Raw genomic sequence first — 13,810 nt, forward strand, 5'->3', positions numbered from 1 at the left:
GTGTGTGTGTGTGTGTGTGTGTGTGTGTGTGTGTGTGTGTGTGTGTCAGCTCTGGGATTGACTAGTGATCTTGATATGGTCTAATCTTTTAGGGAGGGACGGCCTCCAGCCCCTTTGAGCCAAAATATGAAGACGTCGCGCAAGAACATTAATGTTACGGACGAATACTTTGATATTGTCGTGGAACCAATCAGGTGTATTGTTCTGGGCCAGATGAGCTCATCGGTGATCCCATGAGAATTTGTCTCTAATTCTCCAACTCCACTGGTAAAAAACTGATCCACGATGCAAAAATCAGATGAGAAGCATGACTTGGATGCAAATGAGTTTTATTCCTAAAAACAGGCAAAACTCAGAGTCTCCGACCGGACAAAGACTGGTTTGTACAGCGCTTGACCCCTTCTTTTATCCCCTTCTCTGGTCCTGCCTTTATTTTTTGAAACGCCCATCATACACTTGGATCTAATCGTGTGCTCAAAAGTCCCCCCTGGACAGCCCCTCCCCACTGTTTTTACCTTGTTTGGGAGTTTTAATGGTGTCGTCGTGTTAAAAATCGGTCAATAGTTCATCTTGATCGAACCTCTGCTTTTGGCATTGCTAATGACACGATCAGAATCATTGATAGAGCGTTCCATTTTGTAAAAAACACAGGTGTGGATGTATAACAAACGACAGTTATGCCAATTAAACATAACATGAGTGCAGCACAAACATGCAGCTGCGTGCTCAATCTCTACCACAGGTGTTTAACAGATCTGCTGTTATGTCTCTAGACACTTTCTACATGAGCCAGTATCATTTTCTTCCTCGACACTACTACATGCATGGACTAGTAGGATTTTTTCCTCTACAATATATACGTGATGGGTGGATACTTGGATAGTTTTCAATACTGAGATCAGTTTGTTATAAACCAACTAAATTGTGTCACTATTTTTTTAATCTCATTTGTTGTGTAGCCAGTGATTTAAAGAACTACTTTGATAATATATGGTCAATGCTTTTTTTACTTTGTTTGTTACGTTTGTGAGCATATGAACGCGGTGACGCAGTTATGTAACTGAAATGCTGTTATGTCAGGTGTTTATTTGGGCTGTGCGATTAAGTACACACACACACACACACACACACACACACACACACACACACACACACATACACACAAACACACACACACACACACACACACACACACACACGAGTTAAACGCCGCTCGAAGACACGTGGTACACGATTGCTGTTGACACTGGTACTGTCTGTTGCAGTTACCATAGCAACTGATACACAAACATACACACACATCAAGGCTTGTACTTGCTCCTGCACACATGTCAGTGCCCTCCAGCTTTCACCCCTCCCGCACAACACACACACACACACACACACACACACACACACACACACACACACACACACACACACACACACACACACACACACACACACACACACACACACACACACACACAGCACTCTCCTGACCTTGGCGGCACTTGGAGCATTTCCAAGCGAGAGGCTGCCGAAGGTGTTGAAGCCCAAGTCTCAGCTCGAGAGCTGACAGTGTTGCTCGTCCTCTGCTCCTCATTCTTCACCTTGTGCGCGCACACGCACGCACACACACACACACACACACACTTGTTACTGCTTCGCCGTGACTCTTGCCATGACAGCAATGTTCTGTTGACACTGCCATTCTGACTTCTGAAATGAACGTCTCTCACGCGTCTGGTGGAGAAAGAAAGTGCCAACTGCAGCCGTTTCACTAAATATATTTACTATACTTATCGAGGACCAATTAAAATGCCTGTCATGGTCTGTGCCTCCTTTTGTGATGACGATGTCAGCATATGAGGAGGGAGCTCACTATTTGCATTATAGTTCCGTGCAGGGCAACACGGTGGCATTCATTTCTAAAAACGATATTATCTTATCTGTCTGATTATCCAGATTTTCTTTGCTGCTTGTTACGCTCCAGCCTCGGAGCTACGGGAGCGCAACATTAAATTGCCATCACTCCATCGGTTCAAACAGCCTCAACAAACTTGTTCTCAGTGCAAAAGGGAATTTATTTACAAGGCGCTCTAGTGTTCAACAAACCAATTAGGAATTGTTAATAAATTAATCGAGGAGTGAGCTCTACCATAAAAACAATAAACCAAAAATCACCCTATTCTATCAGGGGTAAAACTTGCCTAACAAACCAAAGGAAAACGAACAGTGTTTCTTTTCTACCTTTAATAAACAAGAGAAAAAGATTTAACTCACAAGTTACAGCTCACTTACATCCTCAAACAAAAGCACACTCGAGCTGTTTGACAGAATGAAAGATGGCTCCGCCCCTCAGTTCCAAGCTCTGCTATCTGGCGACGTCGTCCTGCCTACTAATGAACTGGGGTACTTCTTGGGTTTGGCCAATCAGGTCGTCGGGACAGCACAGCCCTATTTACATAGTTGATTGACAAGGAGAATCACACAGGACACAGAAAACACACACACAAATACAACCGCAGTCATAACACTGCTGTAAGTGAAGGTCTTTTTAACCGTGCCTCAATTTAACACCAACAATGTTATTCAATGCTTACTGCCACTTTAGAGCTCAAAACATGCTGAACTGATTTGCCAAACATTGTGAATGACATGTAACAACATGTCTACACCCCCTCAAATTCAGACCTTCAAGCAATTTGAAATCAAGCTTCAAGTGAAAACGCATATGAAAAAGATGAGTATTGGAGGAGTAGTAGGACAAGATACGTTTTACTTCCTCCTACCTCTTTTCAGGCATGTCAGTTAGATATAGGATTTATCTGTGTGTGTGTGTGTGTGTGTGTGTGTGTGTGTGTGTGTGTGTGTGTGTGTGTGTGTGTGTGTGTGTGTGTGTGTGTGTGTGTGTGTGGCGTGTGTGTGTGCGTGTTTGTAAGTATGTGTGTATGTATAGTCAAATATAGATGATCTATTTTGTGTGATTTATAATATATTATATGTATATTGTATATTTACATATAGTTAATATATTTTATAGAAAACATTTATTTATTTAAATAGGCAATAATGTGTTTTTTAATAGGCACGTGTGTGTATATGTGATTGCACTGAATTGTCACATGCCTGAAATTAAATAATAAAATTCAAAAATATTTAAAAATTAAATGAAATCATAGTTTTTCGCAGCATTTCAGAAAAGCTTTGCATTTACACAGCAAAGATTTGAAAACGATGTTCATTTAGGTAGAAACGGCCGAAATATTGAAAATATTGTTTTCATATTGGGCTTCCAGTATGTATTTTTTTTTTTTTTTTTTATGAAACCATACATGTTACGAAAGCAAAGAACAATACACTCTAACAACAATAGCCAGAACACTTCCACACATCAAACAATGGTTTCTTGTCTTGGTATTCCTATGTATGTACTTTCTGTATATATTGTAAGAAATCAAAATTTAATAACATGTTGCCTTCTTTTAAAATGTGGTGATGTTCAATATGTGGAAAATGATGTTTTTTATGCCTCGGGGATCACGTGACGCACTGAGGAGGGTAGACGCATCGTTGTCGGTCTCCTCGCTGGATTTAACTGAAACAATATTTCTCAAATTGCTCACTGCTAAAACTCCAGTTGAACTATTGTTTAACCTGCATAGACGTTGGTGTTGTCACTGGAAAACTTTTTCACCATGGCTAATGTCGTGGATATTTTGTTGTTGTCGGTGCTGTTTGGAATAAAGTGTCAGAACAAGGTTTTTCTGTCAGGAGTTTATTGGGGTCCACAAGGCCCAGGATCCTGCAGAGTGCATTCAGCTGTCTGCAGGATAGAGTGTGCGTCTCACAAGTTGCGCCTGCGAGTCTTAACCAGTGGGGAGGAGAAGGAGGGGTTTGAAGCAGAACAATTCAACTGTTGAGTTTTAGCGAAAGCAGACCGTTGACCTTGGTTCCCAGGCAGATAAGGCCTTGCTGGAGAAGGGAGTGAGGGAATCTTTGCTAGTTGAAAGCCAGCTGGAAAAGGGAGTGAACCAAGAGTTGCTCGCTTAAAGCCAGGAAGGTAGGAAGCCTATGATGATCAAATATAATGGGTATAAGGCCAAGATATCGTTTTACCACGACAATCCTCCCTTTTGGTCATAATTTATTTTTGACCAACTAAAGAAAACAAAATTTTCGACAATACTGTAATAAAAACATCCATCCTGTTACCCTGAAAACCGTTTCAAACATCACTTCATAAATCATCACATGGAAATAGCTGTTTGTTTGTTTTTTTTGTTTTTTTCAGAGCATAAACACTCTTAAGATGGACAGATCAAAAATAGGGTACCAGCATATTTACACATGAGCTTCCTGATCTGAGTCTGTGTCATGATCAGAGTCGTCATAGTAGTCTGGTAAGGGAAAGAGGTCAGGAAGGAGGTCAGAGTCTGTAGGGTGGTCATTGGGACAGTAGATGACGTTGGGAGTCTCCCTGTTGTGAGTCTGCTATCACAGCCGCACGTTTAGCACGCTCCACTGTGGGGCTCAGGAGGGTGGTAGGACTGTCGGCAGGGGTAGGAGTTGGGGTCGTTGTTGGCTGAGTCGGGGTCCATGAGTGACGCATGAACATTAACAGCAGTACCACTATTAATGAGATTTATAGGAGTGTTAAGGTCGTTCCTCTGAGTCCACAGAACCCCGGGTGTCTGAGAAGATGCCATGGCGGTCTACCCGATTTCATGGTAGGAATATTTCGTCGTTGGCAATTGGGTGTCGTACTGAGTCAAACCTCCCTGCTTTCCTTGTTACGCATGTGTCTCTAAGTTTGTGCAGAAAATGGGTGTAAGAATGAATAGATACCACCTGTCCAGTGTACAGGATTTAAAAGGAGAACTAATGGTTGGACCTGGGACAACCCACACTCTAGGGTCTCCCGTGGTCATGCAGCGGTCTTGCTGGGTCGTCTTCTTCAACCACTGTGTGTGTGTGTGTGTGTGTGTGTGTGTGTGTGTGTGTGTGTGTGTGTGTGTGTGTGTGTGTGTGTGTGTGTGTGTGTGTGTGTGTGTGTGTGTGTGTGTGTGTGTGTGGTGGCACCGATCCTCTATGTTGCTATAGAAGCGTCCATCTATTGACCTGGGAGGAGAGGTTACCAGCACGTCACCCCGTGTGTTTTCATGTGTGCGTCAGTCAGCGCTAACATGTTAGCTGGGTGTGGTCAGGCTGGTTGGTGGGTGTTGCAGTCAAGTCGGGAACCGGATCATGGGGTTCCAGAACCTTTCTGCAGTGCGATGTGTGGACCCACGTTGTCCTTTCAGCGACCTTTATGTGGTGTGAGTGGTCAGCTGAATCTGGAATGGCCCCAGCCACCTCTAGTCAGACCACCGCTTCCATCTTGGGTTGTGAATAACCTCGTATTCACTTTTACCGCAGTGGGCAACCTCACTGAGCACTATGGACGGATATCCAACACCGTCCCTTCTACACAAGAGGATCTTTCACACAAAAGAGAACTCTGTCACCACAGCTGATCCTGGATCTGTCTCCGTTTGCTAACCATTGTTCGGACTCCGTCACCCTCTCACCCCCAGTGGGAACCGGCCTCCTGCAACAATTCAGTTGGAGGATTTCTTTTTAGGAAAGACCAGACTGGCCCTTTCCCAGTGCACGTTTCAGTTCCGATGCTGATGGCGAGAGGGATGCTGGAATCCGACTTGAAGGACCAAGTTGTCAGGAGAATTTTCCTTGTAAAAACCTCAGAGAGACAGAAAGACTGAGAGCGATTTGAAAAGGTTTAAGAGACTGCAAAATTACACATCATTCCTTATGAGAGAAAACAAGATTTCTCCAACATTCCCTGATGCTTTGGTTAACAAAGAATGAATGAAAAGATAGTAAAATAATAAGGTTAGCCAGCATTCTTCATTGCAAGAGCAGTAGAGCATGCAGGAAAAACATAAGTAAAATGTTAAAACCGGCAGCCATCAGAGCTGTGAGGGTATTATTGAGCATTGTTCTCATTTTATACAACAGGAAAATTACCTCACTCCTCCACAAACCATGGCGAGAAGCGTAACACTAACTCTGCAGCAGGTTAAAATAAAATAAAATAAAACATAGAAACCATAAAAACACATAAGACAGACAAACATAAAGACAAACTCACAAAATGCTCACAGATGCATCAGCGCCACACCAGTTTAGACAGTTCAGTTCAGTTTTATTAATGATGGATCACCAGAAATCACTACATTTGGAGTTTGAGACTTTATTCCTTATTCCTAAGTATTAATTAAAACCTCTTCTGTTTGGTTGTTTGTTTGTTGTTAGTTTTTTTTTAGTTTTTTTTACTAAACCCGCTGATTTAGAGTGATGATTATTTAATTTCATCCATTATCAATAACAATGTTTGATCCTGTTGAGACATGAGATCATCCATGGCTCACTAAAGCAACATATCATAAACTAGTTCTGAGTTCAAGTGATTTTTCTTTGTTGAAGTTCTATATAGATTATGTCTAATAATCCTGGCAACCTATTATCTGCAAAATTATTGAGAATCACCTCATTAGTTCCTGAAGTTGAGGTTTTGGTTTTTGTAAGATGACTGTTTCCAAGCTTCAGCTACATGTTTAGTTCAGTTTAGTTTACTTTACTTTAGAAGTCACTAATCTATTGTTGATTTTTTAACCATTTAATTTTTGGACATTTGCAATAATTCATAAAATTTCATTGCATACATCAAATTCTAACTAGATCCTCAAAATCTCAAATTTAAACTCATGTTTACGTGTTCCCACTGGAATGTTCTCACCACTGTGTCTCTGCTTCCCTTCCTTATCTCACTCTGTGTCAGTGTGTGTTCATGGTCCAACCTTGGTGCACCGAGGTGCATTTCACTTGGCGTCGCGGCGCGTCGTCATCACGTCGGAAGTTTCCATGTTTGTAGTCCAATTCACCTCCACAGCCTCTCACTCCTGCCACCATCAACCTCCTATTCCGGGTGCAGCTCTCTCTCTCTCTCTCTCTCTCTCTCTCTCTCTCTCTCTCTCTCTCTCTCTCTCTCTCTCTCTCTCTCTCTCTCTCTCCGTTTCACTGCACGTCCACCACAGTCACAGCACCTCTTTCCTGCAAATAGTCTCAGCAAGGCAGAAAAGACAGTATCAGACACCAGAAAAGACACCAAACATGTCAAAAAATCTCACTGAAGTTCTCATTGTGTCTTTACTTAATGCCCCAGTGAAGTCCACACTCCTGGAGTTTGGTGGATGGTGGAAGCAGAGTAGAGATCGGAGCTGTGGATCGGAACGGTGTTGCCTCCACAGAATTTCAACAAAAAAACTCAAAGCAAAAGAAAAGAAAAGAAAAATGTATATTCTCAAAGTAGGGAAAGTGAGCGATAGCGTGAGTTGGTGAGAATTTTAGTGAGAGAGAAAAAATAATGAGTGGAATTTGTGTGTCCTGCCAGTCAGTGGCAGAAACACAAATCTTGAGATATGGGAGTGAGAATCAACAGTGAAAAGAGGGAGTCACTCCGTTGTCAGGGCAACGCTAGCCGCTGCGAAACAGTCAGAGAAAAAAAAAATAATTTCTGTAGTCAGCGTGTCATTCTGATCTGAAATTAAAAACCAGTCCTCTGTAGTCGCTGTCTGTGTCTGATGCAATATGTGATGTGTGATTTTCAAGCTGCAGCTGCAGGGCGGGGGAAATGGAATTGTGTGAAATGTGTGTGGCAGCAGTCTGTAGGTACCCGAGAGCTGTAAACATTCAACACAGAAGACGAACAGGACATAAACAACATAGATTGGTCACTGTCAGTCATTTTTTGTGATCTCCATGCCGGATGGTTTGCACGTTAAAACAGCTCCCAGTTTGAGCAGTAAATCCATCCCAGGTTAACTGGGCAGGAGTCAGAGATCACAAAGCTGTTTGAATGACTGACGCGGTTCTGACCAATGACATTCAACAGGTTTAGATAACGGCTCCGGAACGCGGCCGCTGTTGGCACAGACAGAAGGAAAAAAAAAAATTTCCGCTTGGTGTCAAACAACAGCTTTTGCGGGATTTGATAACCGAATTCCTAGCGCAGGTATCCACCAGACAAATATCACCAACACCATTAATACAGTCGTTTTGTCAGAGGAAACCCTTTTTTTTTTTTTTTTTTTTTTAAATACCTCATGAGAGGAGAAAATATGAGAAGAGTGTGTGTGTGTGTGTGTGTGTGTGTGTGTGTGTGTGTGTGTGTGTGTGTGTGTGTGTGTGTGTGTGTGTGTGTGTGTGTGTGTGTGTGTGTGTGTGTGTGTGTGTGTGTGTGTGTGTGTTAGGGAAAAGTGTTGAGTCTGTCGGTTGCGTTTCACCCTCCTTCGGCTGTCAGTCAGACTTGGACGAATCTCCCCGCACCTCGGACCAGCCCCCGGGACGCCCCCCACGCTGGCCTCCGCAGTCCCATCCATTCTTTTGGGGACAGTCTCCAGCCCAATGTCCTCTCATATTCAGTGAAAACATTGATCTGGGTCAACATCTGGATGCCTCCCTCTGCCTCACGCCGTTCACCTCTCACTACCTCTCGCTCATGTCCACATGAACTGGGAACTGCTTTACGTCTCCCAATACGTCCCCTACATGAGTCTACCAGGGACTGTCATTTTGCCATTCAGCGCGCCTTGCACATGTCCTCATAATTCTGTTGTTCTCCGCTTTGGATTGGATCAGTCTGGAATCTGCTGGATTCAGGATTTGATTGAGGAGGCGGGAGAATTCTTCACCTGTCGTTCTCCAGACCCTGAACAGGCCTTTGAGGGCGTCAGTGAACTTTTCTCCACCCTGACTGATGAGAGGAAGCCAGGTCTCGGCGTCCTCAAGCAATTGAGAGTCCATGTGGCAAAGGACGAGAACGGGGTTCCCGTCGGCACCTGGAAACTCGATCATGGGCAGGGTGTGGATCTCACCAGGTTTAATGAGAAGGAGGAAGAGGAGTAGGAGGAGTAGGAGGAGGAGGAGGTCCCGTTGTTATGGCTTCTCAGGATGCCGGTCAGAGTGTTGTAGATTCCTCCGGCCCGTGCGTGATGTGGTGACTGAGCAACGGCCAGGAGCTGATCATCTTCATTTGTCTTTCACTCGTAGAAGGAACGGGCTGAATTTGTGGAGCCGGCGCTAAAGCGACGTCAGGGGGGGAAAGCGCAGCGCCGGGGAGGGGCCCAGTTGCCCATGTCTTTCAGCAAGCCTCCAGAGATAGCAACCTCGATACTGAGAAGGAGTAGGGCGGTAGGGAGATGTCTCCCAGCATATGGAGGATGAGAAGAAGAGAATGGATTGGTGTGAGAAAATGCTTCTTCTAATTCGAAAGTTTTTTTCAGTCCAAAATCCATAGTCAGATTTTTTGTTCAGCCAGTGCCATATTTTGTTTCGTCAAGTCTGCCGCTATCGGAGAGGTCCAGTCCCCTTCATTACCTATTACTGACAGCTTCGCCCGGTTTTATCAGTCATCAATGCATACGCCGATGCATTGGGATCTTATAAATAACTGACAGCTTCGCCAAGTTTTGTCAGTCTTCAATATGTACGCCGACGAATTGGAATCCGATAGCCTCGCCCAGTTTTATCAGTCATCAATGCATACGCCGATGCCGATGCATTGGGATCTGACAGCTTTATAAATAACTGACAGCTTTAAAAATAACTGACAACTATATCTCTATAGAATTGTCTTTTTATTTCTCAAAGGCTGATGCTGTATCTCTACAGTATTGCCTGAAGGACTGGACTCTATGACACACGTGACCTTTAAATTCTTAGTCAGGTTTGGCACTTTTAGTCAGTGAAAAACCCCCCAAAGAATTTACAGTCTTACCCGATTGTTTTAATGGAGGACGTCAATGGGTCCTTTCGCGCGGAATGCGGAACTGACAACCGATGGTCCGGTCCTGGAGGGTCCTCCGTCCGTCAGTCTCACGGGTACGAGGAGATTTCGTCTACACAGAAATCAGTGGCCTTTCTCCGTCCGGTCCCGGTTCGGTGGTCAAATTCGCATCCCACTTCTGACACCAAATTGTCGTGGATATTTTGCTGTTGTTGTCCGTGCTGTTTGGAATAAAGTGTTAAAACAAGGTTTTTCTGTCAGGAGAAGTTTATTGGGGTCCACAAGGCACAGGATCCTGCAGAGTGCATTCTGCTGTCTGCAGGATACAGTGTGCGTCTCACAAGTTGCGCCTGTGAGTCTTAACCAGTGGGTAGGAAAAAGGAGGGGTTTGAAGCAGAACAATTGAACTGTAGAGAAACAAGGAAAAAAGGCAACAGGTTGGCGCTAACCAAGCGCTGGCTAACCAATATGACAAACCAGAGCCAGAGCTAACTCACAAAGAAGAGCAAGAATCCTGCACTGAGCCCAGAAAAGGGGCCATCAGCCCCAATAAAGATGGTGGTTTGACACGTAATATTGAGAAGATGCTGGACACTAATATCCTGAAACCAGTCACAGAGATGTCAGAAAAGCTGGGTAAGCTCATGTACAGACTTTGGACGGTGGAACATCGAGTGTCTGACTTGGAAGATAATGCAGCAGCTAACGCAGCACGACTTGACTCGGTGGAGTCAGCGCTGAAAAAGGCAATGGAAATAATTGAGAATTATGAGAACCAGAGTTGATGGCAAATTGTCAGAATTATTGGACTGAAAGAAGGCACTGAAGACAAGAATCAGTGTGTTCTGTTCAGTGGGAAACTAGTCCAAAAGGCTCTTTGAGTGATGAAGGTTGCCAACCCCTGGTCTATGACAAGAACATTTTTGCTTTCCTAATTAGTAAAATTGCTGAAATGGACTGTACAAATATGACAATTAGGGGTGATTTCAACTGTTATGTGTCTCCCTTTTTAGATAGAGATCCCCCTCATAAAGATCAATCGAAATCCGGCAGAGCACTACAAAATGTTCTTGAGATATTTAACCTGATAAATGGTTGGAGATACATGAACCCTGATAACAAAAATTACACATTTTATTCTTCACCTCACTTGTCATTCTCACAAATTGACAATACATTTATATCTGAACACATAGCTTATTTAGTAGAACAGTCTGACATTGGATCCATTGCCCTCTGAGACCATGCTCCCGTCACACTGGTAATGAAGCCTCTTAGAACCTGCAGAGTGATCTTTCTCTTGGAGAATTAATGCATCACTTTTTCATGATGATAATTTTATCAAATTTTTGGAAACGCAGACAGACCTCTATTTATAGGGAAATTCATGCAATGACTCTGACCCAACATTGGTGTGGGAAGCTTATAAAGCAGGGGTTCTCAATTCCGGGCCTTGAGGGCCGGTGTCCTGCATGTTTTAGGTTACCTCCACCTGGTAACCGCAGCTGCGCCCAATCCAGGTAATTACCCAGCTGGCTCTCCCCTCCCTGAACACGACCGCCTGGCACACCCACCTGAAACATGCAGAGGAGAAGGAAACACACCTGCAACACCATAAACCTCCTAAACTCCATGAGGCAAGGGATTGTGTCGTGGTCTTCTTGGTGGAACGCTGTCCTGGGCCAGATGCGTGGGTGGAAGACCAATCGAACATAGTAACACTAATGGTTGTAACTATACTGGTACTCAGCTAGTCTACTCGTACAAAACAGACAGGGAGAGCGGAGCAGGATGCAAAAATAGAGCTTTATTGCTAAAACCCGGTGCTCAGGTCAGTCCCCAGACAGATGCCAACGATCAGACACTTCGCTAGGCACGATCGAACACAAAAATAACTTGCTTGGGCTTGGTCTTTATATACACTGCAGATGTTCCTCCTTCCAAACATGTACTTCCCATTTTCATCGAAGGGGGGGGGTCCCCCGTGCACATCAGGTGCCGCCCATATCTCTTTTTGCCATTTCAGCATTAGTGCAGAAATAACCGTATTTCACTCGGGCATGTTTTGAGACCCCTCCCGTCATAAATTCATTCTCTTGTTGACACTAAGGGTGTTTTCGTCTGGCCCTGTCTGGTCTATTTTGGGCTTCGTCTAGCACCTTTTAGCTGACACGGTTATAATCGCCCATGTTTGCATTCCAATTTTTAAAAAACCTTTATGAGTTCAGTACATTGCTCTGGTATGGCTTTCATACATAATATGTGTTAATGCTTCTCGAGATACATGAATAATTATTCAACAATTGTTACCTCTCTCCTGCCTTCAACATGTTGCTATGAAAGAAAGGAGAAGCTAAATTATTGCAGGGAACAATAGACCAGATACTAAGTTAGATATGCCATTGGCAATTTAAATAAATTTGTTAATTTATTTTTTCAACTAATTGGGGGGGACAGATGGGTGGAGACAGGTGGAGACAGATAGCGAGAGAGAGAGAGACGAATGGAGAGAGGGAAGAATGGAGAGAAACAAAGAAAGATGGATGGATGTCGACTGAGAGAGACGCAGAGAAAAGTATTATGTATTCAAACAGTAAGCTTTAGTTAATTGCTTTTATGTTTATGTTTCTATAAATGTACCTTCCGAGACGCCATACCCCTGTTGATACGGTGACATCATCAGCCCTGTGTGTGAGCGTGTGAAACACCCTAACTAAACCAAACGATCAGTACTATTCAGTCTCCCGTCTCTGATTACTTGTTATGAGGACATAACAAAAGGGACAGAGATAGAGGGGGGACGGACGGAGAGCAAGCGCTGAACGAACGGACGGACAAAGAGAAAGACGGACATCCTAATAGCTGGATTTCTTTGGGAAATAAATGTTTAAGAAAGACGACATTATCAGAGAACACCTCACAGTTGTTTTTAAGTCCTCATTTTTTGTGTCTTTCAGTCTGATGTATTCTCAAAATAGGACATGGGCAAATAGTAGAAAACTTTACGTTTCTTCATATAGTGTCATCATTTGTCTATTCGCAGTGTGTATGAGCCCATCACAAAACTACACTAATATCCCTGCAACTTTACCTGGGCAAGTAACTCTAGGATGGGTCTGATTGTTGTGCCTGCAACCCCGCCCTTTGTACACAACATCTCTATGAGTTTGTGAGTGTGCATATCCAACTTTGATAAAAAAAAGTTCGGTCCAGATGAACTGTGGTGATCCGTCTGAACTCATCTTGGAACTGAAACACAAGATGACAAAAACACAACTTGATTAAGACACGCACCTTGCTAGAACAACTAAAACTTTAGTCCCCCCAGGCTACTAATTATCAAGTAAAAAAAGAAGAAATTAATTTGCCTGAGTTTCACAGAAAAGGGCAGGCCATCTCTCCATCAAGTCTTGAACTGCAGGAGGTTACTTGATGATTTCCATTCTTCGAAGGGTGAAAGACTTCTCCATTTTCTCAACAAGAATCTTTTCATTGTTTTTCTTCTTCTCTAAAGTGTTCTCAGTCTCACTAAATGGCAGTGGTGGCAGGTAGTTCACTTCAGCTTTCTTCGGCCTTTTGATGCCTTTGTTTGAACCCTCTCCACTGGAGATTCTTCTTTTCAGTGTGATAACCTCCAGCTCTGGCAAGGTTAGTTGACGTCTTCTTAATTTCGCCCGATAATTGCCCATTTTATACTTGATTCTCTGTTGACACCCATATAAGCTATTATAAAAGACCCTGATTCTTTGAGGCATGGGTACTTTTTCACCAAGGCTTCTACCACACCTCAAATCTGGATAGGAGCAATGTAATTCTGCAATCTCAGAAACAATATCATGTAGCCTATGCTGGAAAATTCAAGATTGTGTCATCCAAGTATGAATATTCAAGACTGCAATTCCATGAACATTAGTGTGAACTACAAAACTGATCAAAACTCAAAAATAAACTTTTTGTTTTTTTTATTACTGATAATTACTC

Source organism: Lipophrys pholis, assembly GCF_963383615.2.
Source record: "Lipophrys pholis genome assembly, chromosome: 2".
Classification (NCBI taxonomy): domain Eukaryota; kingdom Metazoa; phylum Chordata; class Actinopteri; order Blenniiformes; family Blenniidae; genus Lipophrys; species Lipophrys pholis.